General features: G+C 41.9%; 2 pseudogenes; both read right to left on the minus strand.

Annotated features, from left to right (window-relative positions):
• Positions 1-236: 236 nt before the first annotated feature.
• LOC116080995 lies at positions 237-1,867 on the minus strand (annotated as a pseudogene).
• A 14,010-nt stretch (positions 1,868-15,877) lies between these two features.
• LOC116080419 lies at positions 15,878-16,573 on the minus strand (annotated as a pseudogene).
• Positions 16,574-16,848: the final 275 nt, after the last annotated feature.

Raw genomic sequence — 16,848 nt, forward strand, 5'->3', positions numbered from 1 at the left:
GTGGTGGTGGTGGTGATGGTGGTGGTGGTAGTGGTGGTGATGGTGGTGGTGTGGTCATGTGGTGGTGGTAGTGGTGGTGGTGGTGGTAGTAGTACGTGTACTTCCCTTGTAACATGAAGTTGAATAGTGTGCCAACAACTTAGATCCCTGTGGCTATGGTCTATCTTTGAGCACTGCTTCAGTGCTACAGGCCCTTGTATAACAGGGTAAGGTCCATCCTGGGCATGGAGTTCAGTTCAGCAACTCTCACCATCACTTCTAATGATGCCACACATATGGGACCAGTCTGGGGGTGCTTGGTATGGCTGCTCCTCTTCTGAGTCCAGGGCTCAGTGATAAAGCTCCCCTGGGGAGATTCCTTTTCATGAAGGGTTCTAGGCATTTTGTCTTCATGTCCAAGGAAGCCACTTCAGCTGCCTCTTCCTACTGCCCCTTCAGGGCCCCACACTTCTGCAAGCAAGGATTGCCTTCACATCCAGTGCTTCCAGCTCTGCGCTGAGGACACTCAAGTGCTCCTTATGGGAACAACAGGTGCCTAACTGCTCCTTGTAGTTTCAGCAGACAGCACAAGCCCGATATGATGCTTTTGCCTAACTACAGATGGGAAATCCTCCCCCCAGCGACCAGAGGCAGCCTTCTGGTCTAGGGGTTCTGGACTTGCACCTGATGAGGAAGGGGACCGTCATGCCTTGTCTTTCTTGGAGCTCTCCTTGAAAGAGCGGCTTTTCCTCTCCTCTTTGGTGTTCTGTCCTTCCTGAGAGTCACTCACTTCCCCTCTCCATGCCACTGTCACCATTACTGCTGCCTAAACTGCCCATCTTTGTATTGGGGGCTGCTTGTACCTGCGTGCTGTTAACATCATCCCTATTGCTTGTGCTCTGCCTTCTCTCACTCTCAGTCTGGGTCCTGTACTTGCTCTTTCTCTTCACTGAGTGCTCTTCTTCCTCCAACTGCTATCCCAACTAGTTACTGCTCAACACACACACCCCTTCTCTTCCTTGATGTCTCCCAAGCCTCTGGTCAGCCTCCCAGCCCTGATTTTCTGCTTACAGCTTTTTCTCTCTCAGGCTATTCTCCCCCACTTTATTGCTGCTTGGTCTGGGCTCCCTGTGTTCTTTCCTTTCTTTGCTATCTTGACTTTCCTCCTGGCATTCAGTACCGGCGGTTCCCTCCACCTTTGCTCTACTCTGCACAGCCTCTTCCACAGCGCTTCCACTCTCTTCCTTAGCCTGCCTGCTTCCTATCCGCCTTGTGTGATGTTCACTTGTTCTTGGCCCAGCTTTCTGTCTAGCCCTGTCCTTTTGGGTTTTTGTTGTTGTTGTTGTTGTTTGTTTGTTTTTTCATGTCACCATCTTCCTCAGTGTCCTCTGCCTTCCAGACCTCGCCTGATCTGACAGGGCCCTCTGCTTCCTCTTCACTGCTCTCTTCCAGTCCCATCTTTGCAACCAGGTCTGTTGGCTGTTCATCTGTGTTCTCAACCGCATTCCTTAAGGCTCTCCTTTGACACGCCTTTCTTTGTTGTGCTGTTCTTTGTTGGGGGTCCTGAGCAAGCTGGACCAGATGGTGTAGAGCTGGATTCTGAACTGAAGCAGAACCTTTTCCTCTCTGGGTCACTGCAGGGAGCAGGAGACCCTCTTACTTTGATAAAGTCTAGCTTTCCTTCCCTGGTACCAGCTTCTGCCTGCATCTTCAGCAGCTCCTCCTCTACCAGCTGCTTCACTGCCTGCTTCCCCTCCCATCCAAGATGATCCTGACCCATGTGAGTCGAAAATGTCTGTCACACGAAAGAATGTGTAAATGTGCTGAGGTCAGGGCAAGCTCGAAAGAAGCTGTGCATGAATTCCATCATCTCCTCTCCCGGCCCCATTTTGTCAGTAAAAGTCTTTTTACAGTGTAAAAGTAGATATAAGGAGCATTTTTATCTGCTCTCCTCTATTTGTTACATTTCCCAAAGTATCAGCGATCTCTCCTGAATGCCTCCAGGCAAGTTATAATTACAATGAAGAGCCTGAAAAACAACATAAAAAACAGTGCCGGGACATTGTACCCGAGAGCCTTGGTCACGGAGAGCACATTACAGTATTGCTCAATATGGCATCCTGCAGAAATATGCACATCTTTTTAAAAAATCTTCAACTATCAAATGTCTTTTACTCAATAGATGTAACCTATGGGTATCAAAAAATTGGTCTTTTCTACCTTTGAAATCAACATTGACTGACCAACCTAACCAAGGTCTTCTAGGTAGCGTATCTGTGAGGTTGATATGGGTTTTTGATTTTCAATAGGACTTGTATACTAAATATACTAAGCATACTTGTATGTTTGTATAGTGAATGTAAACATTTACAAATATTTAGTTGGGGGAGACTGATACCACATTTATACAAATAACCACAAATCATATGATACTAGGAACAGAAAGTTAAAAATCTTTGCACTTTTGCCTAACTATATAGCAAGGCACTAAAAATACATGTAATAAAAGTGAAATAAACATCTCAATATATGTTTCTAAATATTTATTAAGGGTAAAATATTATATATATACATATATATACATATATACATACACATATATACGTTCATATCCATGTGAATGTATGAATGCATAATAAAGGGATAAGTGGGAAAACAGAAATGTTTTCATAAGGCAGACACTGATGAGAAAATAAGTAAAATTATTGTTATTTTATAACAATATCTTTACATCAGATTATCTTTAAGGTTCTATACAATATCTGTAGACACAGCACAGTTGCATGTATCAGACATGCATGTAGTGGAAACATAGGCTATGGATGCTGATCACACATTCAGCATGTACCTCTCCAGAAGACTTGGTGTCTCTTTCCAGCTCCTCCTGTTCTGGGTTCATTCCCTCATGCATTAGTAACCTGTTAATACTCTGGCATGTGCCATCCACTATGTCCTCCTTCTCCCCAACACCAGTGCAGCCTATGCAGATATGCACTGGGTCAATCAATACAAGTCATTTCTCTCTTGCTTTCTAGCTAGCAGCTAGAAAGAAATGAAGTATCTTCCAGATTATTTAAATCAACTCCTCCATCAGCTCATGAATATTATTGGTTATAGGGAAAAATGTCTGTACAGACAAGGGCCAAGACCATGTAAAATTGGAAGGTTTTTTTTTTAAATCTAAAATAAACATCTCTCTTTCTCTGCACCCTAGAAAACATTATAAGTCAGATATTCTTGGAGGTGGGGGGCTCCCCAAGAGGAATTTATAATTCTGAATAACAAAACTTTGGTTATATGTCCTATTTATAGTCGCCCTGAGCCTGGAGGGGGATGAGATAGGCTGAAGGAGTTGCTAGGGGTCTTGAGTACCAGTGTACCCATCATGGCTCCAAATACTTCACAGAGCTCTGTGGAATCTAGACACCAGGCACAAAGCACTGGGGGTTGGGGGAGCGGGGAGGGTGCCTTAGCACAGTTCTCAAAATAGTATAGAACAAGAATACACTGAATACACTGGAACAAAAAGATACACATAAGCAGGTCTCAGTAACAGGGTCTATGCCCACTCCCCAGAAAGCCATATTTTTATAACTACCTTCCCAGAAACCAAGAAAAGACCCCAAGATTCACTAGAGCACAGGAAAAACCCACTGGATCAGCAGACGCCACAATGACTGACCATTAGAAAATGTGTCTCAAGTCTCCTGCTACTCTATCCACGTTGTCTTCAGCTACTTGGTGAAAATGAGGAGGGGCTAAGTGTGTGCAAACAGATAGAGGCTCTGGTGTGACTCAGTTGGGGGCTCAGGGGGAAGCCCAAAGGCACCACATTAGGTCTCTGACTTAGCAAATGCCTAGGCTCCATAGCAGAGGATGAAACTCAGAAGTCTCAATAAAGAGATGCATGGGAAATTCCACATAGTGGGTGTTCAGCAAAGTGTTGCTACTATGTCAAACAAGGTCATATTTTTTTTTCTTGCCACACCATTACAATTACAGACAAAATTGGATCCCCTTCAGCTCAATTCTCTGGTTTCTTTGCTAATCACAGAGGTGCTGCCTGCCATTAAACCAAACACCCTCGAGCTCATATACCTTTTTTCTGGAAATAGCCTGCTGCTGTTCTCCCTGTGGTGGACAGGAACAGAGTGATAGGGCTAGCTGTCTGGAACTGAGATGAAAGACCATCAGTTACACTACAGTCTTTACAAGTTGACACTCTGGAGCTTTTACTAGTCTAGGTATGCGTTGTCATCACATAAGTTCTTGCAGTTTTAGAGTATGATTTCTTAAAAAAAACTGCATTTATAATCATGTAACATGGCACTTATCTTCTTAGACCTTTCTTTCCATCCACAGTGAGCAATTTTAATCACATTTCATTATTAAACCCAGATTTCTAGACCCTTTTTTGACCAGAGCTTTATCTCTTAGCATTAAGATGCTTAAAAGATCTTTTACTCATCTTTGTGCTAAAGAGATTTTTTTTCCTTATTTACAGTTCTTATCAACCACTTTTCCATTCCTCATTTTCATGTTTTTTGACTACTCAGGATTCTTCATATTGAGTCCTATGTGCTATCTGTCATTTGTGACTAGCTCACCTCACTATGTCCTGTACGAGAGGCAGCATCATCCAGGTTGCCAATTATTCTCATAACTGCCTTATTTCTAAGATTGCCCAGTATTCTAGTGTGTTATGCTCTCTTCACCATCCATCTCTGTGCACTTGAATTGCTTACATCTGCTGGGTTTTGTGAATGTAGATACGCAAATACATCCTTAAGATCTCGCCTTGAATTCTTTGAGACACACAACCAGAACTGGAATTTTAGGATCATGTGATAGTGTTAGCTTAATTGGCAGAGGGTTGGATTTCTAGTTTTATGTAACAGCTGTACCTTTGAAATTTCCACCTGCAGTGAAGATGGTTCTAATTTTCCTACATTTTTATACTTGTTTTCTCTCTCTTTGAAACTGGCCATTCTAATGTTTTTGAAATGGTGTCACTTCTTGGTTCTGACCAGCATTTCTCAAAAGAAAAAAAAAAAAGCAAAATCAATGAACCAAACAAAACCATCAACATTAACTCTAAGGGAAAATTTTGATAGTTAGAGAGATCTAAACTTCATTTATGCTTTAAACTCTTATCAGCAAGTGATTAGAAAGTCACATGCAGGTGCAATTTGTTGGTAAACAACAAACAGTATTATTTCAGTAATATTTGACATGTGTACTGTACTCAAAAAAATAAAAATAAAATATCACCCTAGACTACTTATAAATATTATTTAAAAATAAACTTTATGCAATTGGATTTTTAATTTTGTCAATGAATACAAAACTCTGTAATTTTTCCCTGATGCTTATTGTAGCAAATGAAACTTGTACCCTTTTAAAAACAATTTTTAGTATAACTCATATTTTAATGTCTTAATTATTAAAGAAAAAAGCAGATAAGCCATACCTACTTATCTAATCAGGAAAAAGTATTGTATATTATTTGTTGTCTATTCTTAGTATATACATGTTTGCAATACAGTCAATGGCTGAATTGGAAATGTATAACTATATTAAAAACTTGCTTTGTCTTCAAGACTTTTTATTTAATATGTGATTGATCACACTGGGTTGCCATCCTCATGTTTCTCTTTAAACTGAAGTATTTTTTCACATTTTAAAGGGTTTCCCTCTCCATGTACTAAATCAAATCACTCCAGGTGGTAGGTACCTCTATTCCTTCCTGCCCTTTGTATATGGGGCACTGTTACGTGCCTGTCTGTCCTTATGTCTTCCTCAAAGCACTGTTTGCCAAGGGAAGTCTCTGACACATTAAGGCAAAACTATATAATTTGACACATATATTGCCAAATTGGTTTTTTTTTTTTTTGCTTTTTTGTTTTTTGGTTTTTTTGTTTTTTTTACCAAATGTACAAAGTTCAACACCAATAGGAACAAATATTCTCCACATAACATGTATCTCAAAAGATCCCAGAGTAAGATTTCTTTTGGAATTAGAGTCACCCCCAGGACCCTCAGGCACTAGGTATCTCAGATTCCAGGTATTCAAGTCCCTGTTGAAAGACGGAAGAAGCCTTTACACAGAGCTGTATACACCTTCCCAAACAATTTAAGCTGTTTCCTTCATTATTCTCAGTATGCTGTAAACAGTTCCTGCGTATTTTGGGAAAGATAACATGGAAAATATCTGCCCACTACATGCAGGTGCATTTTTATATCAAACATTGTAGATCTTATTGGATAAGGAGACATGGGTAGGGAAGACACTGTGAAGATCTGTGTCTGTAGGACTGAGGATGCTCACCTTTTTGCTCACAGATCTGTTTGTCAGGAGGAAGCAAGTACAAAGGCCTCCCTTTTATATCCTCATCAAGCCTGCAGGGTCTTTCAGATTTTTCTAATTAAAACTGCTAGGTGAGTTTAATAAAATGGCATCATTCATTGCTTTAGTCTATACGATTTCTCTTTTTTGTGGAATGCAAGCAGGTCTCTTGATGGTTATTATTACATGGGGATAGATGACAAACCTGCATCTTAGGTCTGTTCTAAAACTTGACATGTAATCATATGGTCACATTTGATCAAGAAACAAAAGTTCCTTTGTTTTTGTGCATGTCTTGGTTTGTATATACTTATTGATCTCAATTCTACCAGCTTTAATTATTTCCCTTTAAATTTTTCCTTTTCCTTGACTTTATAACCCTCAATCATGATGTAAATTTAAGAACTTTCTCAGAGAACCTCAGACAACCGCTTCTTTCTACTGGTTACTTAAATGTTTTCATTCTTTGTTTCCATTCATTTTTGTGGGTATGTGTTATTTCTCCTGAGTCATTAAAGAATCTATTAAAGACATAGGTCATCTCCCCCTTGGTACTAAGTAGACAATCTTTAAATGTAAGAACCCAAGGCAGAAGTATGCATTTTTTTCCCTAATGAGGCCCAGAGAATTACCCTGAGGCTTAGTCAGTTGGAACAAAGTCTCTGACTTTGGGAACCCAGGTAGAGCTCATCTGTGAGCTTTGACCTCAAGACAAAGCTGCCATTGAATTCTTCTCAGAGCTCTTTTCAGAAGACTCTTTCCAGGCTCCGTAGCCTGGCTGGAGGCAGGACCCAGTCTCTGGAGATTGGCACTTTAAGAGCACCTCTGTAGGCAACAAGACATCTGTCTTTGTTAAATAAGCAGGCAGGAAGAAGCATGGGCAGTTTGTGGCCTCACTCTGAATGACATGAAAGACCCCACTCTTTTGCTGTGTTACATTTGCTATCAGTAAGCCCGGGTGCAGCTTTCTTTCTGGAAAGGAGACCTTTCAGGAGTGGGAGCTCACTGGCAGCTTGTAGACTCAGTGGCCGGCTGCCCTCTTTAGAGGGTGGTAAATGACTATTTTATGGCCACAGTCTATCCTCTCAAATTGGATTATGTGAGCTTTATGTCATTAAACAATGTATTCATGATTGAGACACATTTCTTTTTTAATTTAATCTTTATTTTTAAGCGTGTGTGTGTGTGTGTGTGTGTGTGTGCGCGCGTGCGTGAGTGCATAGTTGATAGCTACCCAAGCAGTGTAGAAGCCATTAGATCCCCTGGAACTTGTGTTATGGATGGTTGTGAGTCACCCAAAGTGGTGCTGGGGACTGAATGTGGGTCTTCTGCAAGAGCAGACTCTGTTCTTGACCACTGAGCAACCTTTTGACCCCTGTCAGGTCACATTTCTATTAATGAGTGGTGAAACTCTGGTGTTCATTTATCTCCTCCAGAAGAGCTCCCACCCATGCTCTTTGGAAGATCATATACAAACCACACTTAATGATACTTTCTTTAAAAGCTGGGTGTATGAGGTATCAATATCTATAGTTCCAGGAAAATAGGACCTGGAGACTGACACCTAGAGCAAGCCTCGGATTCATCTCCATTTGAAACTTCCATCAAGCTAATTCTGAGAATACAGACTCTTTAAAGGTTTCCTCTGTTCAGAGATTCCATCAACACAGCCCTTCTGCAACTTTCCTCATAACAGAAATATCTGCTTTTGTCACACGTAAATGCCTAGGTGAAGTGGGTGTCTGTGTCCCCAGCTATGTTGTTGGGAGCTTATGGCTCAGTGAGGTGTACTTCAGCTGGCTCCTAAGCTCTCAGGCCAGCGGCTTTGTTTGCTTAATAGCTAGCTGACAAGATTTAGCTTGTCAGAGTTCACAACTCCAAACAATGACCTTAGCATTTTGGAGAACTTTATTTACATGACATTAAGCTACAAGTGACCTTAAATTCTAAATAGAAGTTGCATGTGCAGTTTGTACAAGAGGCTTGTTTTTAGAGAAAATAAATTATCTGACAAGTTTAATTGTGTATGTGTGTATGTTACAAATCAGACTAGTGAACACTTCACTCAACATTCAAAAATCCTTAATTAAAACCTTTCGGTATATGATGCTCACATAACAAAATCTAGCAAAAATCTATAAAATCTAAACACAGTTTTAAGAGCAAGTGGTGGTGCAGAGATTTGCTGGCCTGGCCTTCTGGGTGGTCATGCCTGCAGGCAAGTTCCTTGTCCCTGTTTTCTCAAAGAACTTCAGAAACAGAAACTTTTAGATACAGCATGAGCTGTGTGGCATTGGCTGAAGTCTGCTTAGTGTGAAGTATTGATAAAGCCTAGGCCATGGTATCTCACAGTAGCTACCCTCATCCCTGGTACTTCAATTCCTACAGCTTTCAAGTGCTGGCTGGTGTGTTCCCTTGTCTGTTCTTGGAACCTTCTCCCTCCCCATGCAGAAAGGCTTGAACCCTCTCCCCATATGACTTGTACTTTCTCTAAAATCAGACAGGCACAACTGAGGACACAAGATTTTGAATGTTCACACTCTTTGCAAGTGGGATTACTGCTCTATGTTCTTATTCTTGTGGAAGCATTAGCTACAGAGTTTATATTCAGTCACCATTAGTGACCCCAGTGTACAAGGATTCTGTGGAATACTTTCTCAGCAGGTGCCATAGTGTTTCAACAACAGATACCTCCTCATCTTTCTCTTCCTCCTCCTTCACCTCTTCTTCCTCCTCCTCCTCCTCTTTCTGTTCCTCCTCCTCTACCTCTTCCTCCTCCTCCTCTTTCTGTTCCTCCTCCTCTACCTCTTCCTCCTCTTCCTCCTCCTCTTCCTCCTCCTCTTTCTCTTCCTCTTCCTCCTCTTCCTCCTCCTCCTCCTCTTTCTCTTCTTCTTCATTCTCCTCTTCATTCTCTTCCTCTTCCTCTTCATCCTCCTCCTCCTCTTTCTCTTCTCTTCTTCCTCCTCCTCCTCTTTTTCTTCCTCCTCTTCCTCCTTCTTTTTATATTTCCAAAACTTATAATTTTGTTAATAACATATAACATGTTAATAACATATAGTAAAACACATAACTTTGTTAATAAAATGCTAGAAGATCCTACCACTTTGAATGAAAAGTTTGAAGTGATTTAGGTATCTGAAAGTCAGATCACAGTTATAATAGCCACCATGTTGGGCAATATTGTGGCTATCATGGGGCTCACAAAAAAAAACTGCAGCTTCATTCTACCACATCTGGGCCAGAGCCTAGCCTCTTGGTGCTTCAGTATTGGCCATGAGAAGGAGAAATCAACATATTTGAGGGGTAGAAGATGCCATCCGGGACCAGCAGGACCAGGCACACAGGAACTCCGCCAGTCCAGTGACTCAGGTTCCTTCCGGTCTGTCTGGGCTGGTGTCCAGAGCAGACCTTGGGCGCAAGCTCCGCAGCCAGTCGCACAACACACAGAGGAAGCTCCACTCCCAGGTGTTCTAACAAGCCCAGGATCACAGGATCCCAGAATCACAGGGTCACAGAAACAGCTTGACTCTGAGGAGTTCTGACACAACCAGGATCACAAGAAGGACAAGCTCCAGTCAGATTTAGCAAGGGCAGGTAGCACTAGAGATGACCAGATGGTGGTGGGCAAGCATAAGAAAATAAACAACACAAACCAAGGTCACTTGACATCATCAGAACCCAATTCTCCCACCATAGCAAGTCCTGGATACACCATTACACTGGAAAAGCAAGATTCAGATATAAAATCACTTCTCATGGTGATGATACAGGACTTTGAGAAAGACATAAATAGCACCATCAAAGAAATACAGGAGAACACAGAAGATATCATTCTTCTACAACCTACAACCAACTCAGAGTTAGACAAGATGTTACTGCAAGAGAACCATGCTACCGCTCAATAGGAAGTAACTGCCGTTTGAACAGAAGACATGAAAGGGGAGGGAAGAAATACTTAATGAAAATTTCAATGAGGCTGAATAAACCTCATTGGGAAGGTGTGTGTTTCATCCATTTTTTCAAAGGAGGATACCTAGTGTTATGCTTCTTCGGGTGCAGTGAATGCATATTAAGAGGAGCTATGCCTCAGGTGCATTTTCTGGTTTGCAGTGGTCTTGCTCTTCACATGCATTTATTGTAGGAATCAGAAACCATGGGAGCTGCCCTCAGGCACCTGCCCTCTCAGTGCCCAGCGTGTAGGTCTTTTCTGTCACAGACCGTTCTCTCATTTTCAGATAACTGTACACAACAGATTTTAAAAAATCATTTGCCCACATGGCCAAAGTATCCTTTCATCTTGAGGTGACTGAGTAGATTCAACAGCACGTGGTCGGAAGTATGTGGATGGAATCCCATCTCAGGAGAGGAAAGATGTCAAAGCGCATGATCATCCTGTGTCCTACAGTCCTCCAGCCAGCATGCTGCTTATTTGCCCTTCACTTGTGGGTATGAATAAGTGTGCAACAATGTATGTGTGAATGTGTGGCTCTATGCATGTGTCCACATGTACATGTGCGAATTTATGTGCATGTGTCCATGTGTGTGTGTGTGCAAATGTGTGTGCAGGTGAAAACTACTGATGTAGTCCCCAGACACATCCCTTTCCTACCTATGTCTTCATGTAGGCATAAATCCATTTCAGACTCCAAGCATGGAGATTTGTGTAGATTTGTGTAGATTTCTTCCAAGATGGGGTTTGGTTGCTCACATTCAGAAGATTTCAAGTTTTTCCTTCTTGGAATTGGTGTCACAGACGTTCTCTTGGGTCAGCTGAGAGTCTAGTCACACGATGTTCTCTAATTCCACTAGTTCTTGCAACATCTAACCTCTTAGGCATGTGGCCTTGCTCCCTCTTTTATTTCTGTTTATAGATCATTCTTGGCTCTGCTCCTTTTCCATTGGTTCACCTTGAGTCTCTCCCAAAGCTCCAACTTCAGATTCTCTTAGGAGATTGTGTTTTAGTAAACTTCAGACTTCAGTGAAATGTTCATAATAATCTTTCATTATTGTGTGCTCATAAAACCTTTCATATCTTGCTTCTTCCTTGTTTGCTGGCAGGTTTTGAATCAACTGTGTTCTATTTTCACCAAAATAATGTGTTGAACATGTAAAATAACTGATATTTGAGTACCAACCAATATCAACCAATATCCAATTGTTGATCCTAATAGTCAAGAACATGCCAAAGTGTTACATTCATAAGGTTGAAACATCAAACAACACTACTAAGTGAATAATGATATAAGGCTTCCTTATTTCTCCTGTGGCTAGAGACTTTGTTTTTTGACATATAATTGTATCAGCTTCTCAACTCTGGTCTTTCCTGTGGTTGTAGCTCCCATCTATACTTGTCATCCTTGGTATTCATTGAATGATCTAATAAGGAAAGTCGATGTGATGTCATACTAGAGATTCTCTAGTAGTCTTGCATTGAGAGTCAGTTTCTCAGACACTAATAAGTGATACTTTGTTCTAGACAATTTCATTTATCCAGAGGCATGCTCTGGCTCTGTGTGGTTCTGTGTTCCACGTCCTGTGGGATGTGGGAACACCGCTGGGCAGCCGAAATGCTCAGACGCTAGACTGCATTTATCCTGTGCCAGTGTTGGGTGCTAGGTTCAAGTGAAGCGCCAACACACCACTCAGGGGGTGGAAAAACACAGTCTAAGATGTGGGAGACCAAAGCTGGGGTTCCCTGACTTCCAAGTATCCAGTCACCACTGGAAACCATGCAGAGGAGTAGGGAACAGAGGGTCAGGAGTCCACGGGTCTAGGAGGAGGAGCCCAGGGCCAGGGGCTCCCAAACTCCTGAACATCCCGATGTCACTGGAAATCTCAAAGGAGCCAAGAATGGGGGAGGCCTGCAGGGTGTGGATGAGCCCAGGTTGAGGGAATGGGGAACTCCAGCTTAGCTCAGCGTTGGCAAGTCAGAGCACAGAGGAGCCTTCTGTGAAAGATTTAGATGGCACTGTTCTGTAGGCAAAGGCTTCCTCCATGCTCCTCAGCACAGTTCTTGATGAGAGAGACAGTCCTTGGTTCCAAACTGTTTATTGATTGTTCATCATAGAAAATGGGTGCATATCACCTCCTCGGGGTGGGCCAGAGATTAAAGACCTTCTTCAGGAAGGAACATCTAAGAAGGGCAGCTCATCGGGTAAACCCTCAGAGCCTCTAGATACCTCATTAGCATGGAGAACTCTGTTCTGATCTACATGACCATAGGTCACGTTCCTATGTAGGGAGTGTAGTTACATTACAGGGGCCATGTTGGAAGCAGGCGAAGCTCCTACCATCGCCTCTGGGTTACGGGGCTTCCAACCTGTTCAACCTTACCAAGTTTCCTGGCATGGTCCACTGCCCCATAGCTATGGTTCTCCTCCCATTTACTTATTTGATGAGTGGAACATGTTATAAGACATGAGGATAGCATGTCCAATCACAAGATTTTGATGAATCGCTCTGGTTTAGATGTCTGCCTCAAGGCTTTTGAATGGCAAGTCAAGTCTTAGGTGCAGAATGTTGTGCTGCACTTCTACAGGTTGCCGGAAGTCCCTCAATGTTGTATGAATACCAAGTCACCTTCGTCTCCTGCCAATCATCCTCTACCTGCCAATGGCCATTAACTAGACAGACTGTTGGGGAGGGAAAGAGATACCCTGAGTGATATTTTGGTCTTTTCACTTTGAGTTGGAGAATTTGGGGTTTCTTTTTGTTGAGGTGGTGGTTTGTTTGTTTTATAACTAAAAGTAGAGTCACAGGCTTAAACATTTAAATATAAATAGTAACACACACTTCAGGGATCATTTAACTATCACAATACTGTTATCATTATCACAACAAGGATCATTACTCTTTTATGGTCTGGGAGTGGAACTAGGGCCTTGTACATGCTAAGTAAACACTAAAGATTGGACCACAGCAGTCCTATCTAAGCTCCTTAAGGCACCAGGACCCCAGGTTTTCTGCAGTGATGGAAGAAAAACTAGCCTCTGCTTGTTTCAAACGTGTATTTTTTGTTATTTTATGGCATTTTATGTTATTTTTATGTTACTTTCACACAAAAAAGTCTAAGATCATGGTGTCCATCCACAAGGGCCCACAGACCGCTCTATTCCTGTTTTCCTAAGTCTCCTGGCACCCTCTGGTGGCAGAATCTCAAGATATTCCTTAGCAAGCATGCACTCAGACTCAAGGCAGAAAATTAGTGACTTGGCCATGCTGCACACTTCTGAGATTATTGAGCCAGGACTTTGCAAAATGATTTGGGGTAACTTCAGTATAGACTTTATATAGATGGCTGTGGTCTTTTTCCTCTCTTGAATACATTTTTTTTTCAGGCGCTTACTATGAGAAAGCTTCCTCTCATCTCTGAAAAAGTGTTGGCTTGTTAGTGGTAAGTTTTTCTTTAATCGTCTCTAAAATCTTTAGCTGTACCGTGATGTTAATAGATAAGAATGTTATATTTAGTTCTTTCTGTAGGCATATATGGACCTGAAAAAGCTCAGAAGGTCACAGAAGTTCCCCTCACATTTAGCTCCCCTCACATTTATTTAAAACATTTTATTAACTCTTTCATACATTGTATTTTCACTTTATTCTATGTGCGTCTGTGAAGGTTAATTTTATGTCAACTTGACATAAGCTAAATTCATGCCTCCATAAAACTGACATGTAGGCAAGCCTGTTAGGAATTTTCCTAATTGATGTTTGATAGGCTGTGGGTGATGGTCATGGGTTCTGAACGAAAGCTGAACAAGCCAATAAGGAGCATCCTTCCAGAGCCTCTACATCAGTTCCTCCCTGCAGGTTCCTGCTCTGTGTTCCTGTCCTGACTTCCTTCAGTAATGAACAGTGATGTGGAAATATAAGCCAAGTCAACCTTTTTCTCCCCAACTTGCTTCTGGTTATGGTGTTTTTCACAGCAGTAGTAACCCTTCCAAGGACAACATACTTACTCATACATGCCTACAAATCATTTTCTCACAGTCTGTAGCTTATTTGCATTTTCTTAGTACTGCCTTTTGAAAAACAGTTCTTAGTTTTAAGGAAGCTCAATCTTTTGTTTGTTTCATGAATAATACTTCTGGTGTTACAAAAAGAGCAGCCATCTCACACCAAGGTTTCTCCTGCATGATGCACTCAGAATTTGATATTGTATTTCATACTTTGTTAGCATCAAAAAACTGCTCAAGGAGACCTAACTAGGCATGTTGTAATTGCATCTTCAACTTGCTACATTTGTGCTAGTACATAACAAAATGTTACAACTGGGAAATATTCCATTCTTTGGTCTCTGAACTGCAAACTAACTTTTCATTCTGAGATGTTGAGGTGTTGCTGTTTAGGGGGTTTTCTGGTACTGAGACCGTTAGGAAACTACTCTTGGGATCTCTACCTTATGACGATGACATCAGCAGGGAGGAAGTGTAGGGCTGTTTTGTGAATTTCATGTCACAAAACATGGAACATACTCAGTAATATGTATCTAAAGCTTCCTGAGATCTTGCTGAAGACCACCAAACTAAACATTGTGTCTGATGCACTGTCCAAAAAGGCTCTTGGTCTCCAGAGCAACTCCTCTTATTCCAATGAGTCATCACATGCACCTGAAGGTGACCACCTTTCAACATGAACCCATGGATTTGATCCTTGATTACAGAAATCACAGGCATGTTCACATGGCTTTTCCTCATGAATGTAACTTAAGTCTTTAATGGTTGCCTGTCTTCAAACCAAGAAGTGTGGTTGCCATATGACTCTGAAACGTTAAACACTTGGGTTTATGTAATTGAGCCTTCATTGGGGAGGGGGAGTACAGTAAACAGATTTAAAACATTGGCTTAGAAGTTTAGCTTTGTGATATGTAGCTCTTTTCAACTGTTTACTGTGGCGTTGAACATCATCAGCCATATTTACAGGGACAGTATGTTAAAATTTTAAAAAGACACTTGTTTTGAATGTGTGAAAATTTTGTAATATGCTGGTAGGATGAGGATTTCTTTTTCTTTTTTTTTTTTTCCTTTTCCAGTTTTATTAAAGTTGTTTGGCAATTTTGGTGGCAGCTCAAAATGGAGGCACACATTACACATGAGTTTCAGTTTTCGTTTGCAGGAGGTCTGGGTTTAATGCACATTTCTAACCCCGTGCCATTCACTACCAAGCACCAAGCTGCTCTATGCATCCCTAGTGTCCACAGCATAGGAATTTGTCAAATAGGGTTGGGAAAAAAAAATCTTGTCAAATATTAAGAACATACAATGTATATTAAAGATTTCTACATTTAGGCTTCCAGGTAAAACAGATATATGATAATTTGTGCCTTCTTATTTTTACTTATTATTAGAGTTCAGAGACCAGAGTGTTTCCTAAAGCTGAAAAACCCCACCTAAACCATACTCCACCCTCAGTAGAGTTTCCATGGGCAACCCCCACAAGCAGAGTTAGAAGACAAAAGAACTTGGTCATTAAAAATCAAGTGACTTTTCTTTAGTGGGATTTTTCTCCTGTATAGATAGCTTCCTTAGTACACACACTTTGCAGTAGAACTGAGCATGGACTTATTTAACTGTGTAACTGGACAGCAAATGGTGGTTGGCCTCTCTGTCCAAGGTAAAACATTCAGAGGACCCAGAAGCAAAACTTCGAAGGGTCTGATAGGCCCTAGTTGTTCTCCAGTGAACCCGAAGTTGGAAATGGAGTCCTGATTCCGAATTTGCTGTGGAATGTCATGGTGACTTTGTTTTTATGCCCTGTTCTTTGATCAAAGGCATGGCAGGTATGTACAAGTGAAGGCTCATGGCAGGCTCTGGGTGGCTGACATTCTCTGCTCGATGTAAGCCAATGGAATCATTAATGTAGGCACACTGGTTTTCCCTCAGGGTTCTTTCAGACTTCTTGATCATCTCCTTGGATTTTTTGTCAGGCCAGTCAAACACTGGGTCCTTTAGATTTCCTTGCAGCAGCTTCAGAAAGCAGTGGGAGTCTGTGATCCTGAATACTGCTGCCGTGCCCTTCACCCCAGCACAGAATCATCAGATTAAACTTCCCATTTCCTTGATCCACAAGATTTCGAGGATACCTGCATTGATCGAATTTGGCATACAAAGCCCACTCGGCGGGATTGCTCTCCTAGGCTTCCAGTACAGCCTGCACCTCCTCCATGTTGACTTCGTCCCCCGCGAAGAGCTCGTGCAAGATGCGGATGAGGTCGGCCAGGGTCCGGAGCTTCAGCAGCTCTGTCCGTTCCATCCCCGCAGGGCTGGAGGACCCCGGCTGCAGGCTAGACAACCACACACACCCGGGACCCCGCACACCGGGGACCCAACGCGCTCAAAGCTCTTTCAAGGGTATCAAGGCTCAGGGCTAGGAGTCACCGGAGACCAGCCTAATAGCCCCGGCCGGTCAAGACCAAAAAATCTCAGGATGAGGATTTCTAAGGCAGCAAAGAAAACAGTCAATTCCAAAAACTTTCTATGCATATAGAATAAGAAAAATCAGTTTGATGTCCTAGCACAAGTCAAAAC

This window comes from Mastomys coucha, unplaced genomic scaffold (genome assembly GCF_008632895.1).
Source record: "Mastomys coucha isolate ucsf_1 unplaced genomic scaffold, UCSF_Mcou_1 pScaffold6, whole genome shotgun sequence".
NCBI lineage: Eukaryota > Metazoa > Chordata > Mammalia > Rodentia > Muridae > Mastomys > Mastomys coucha.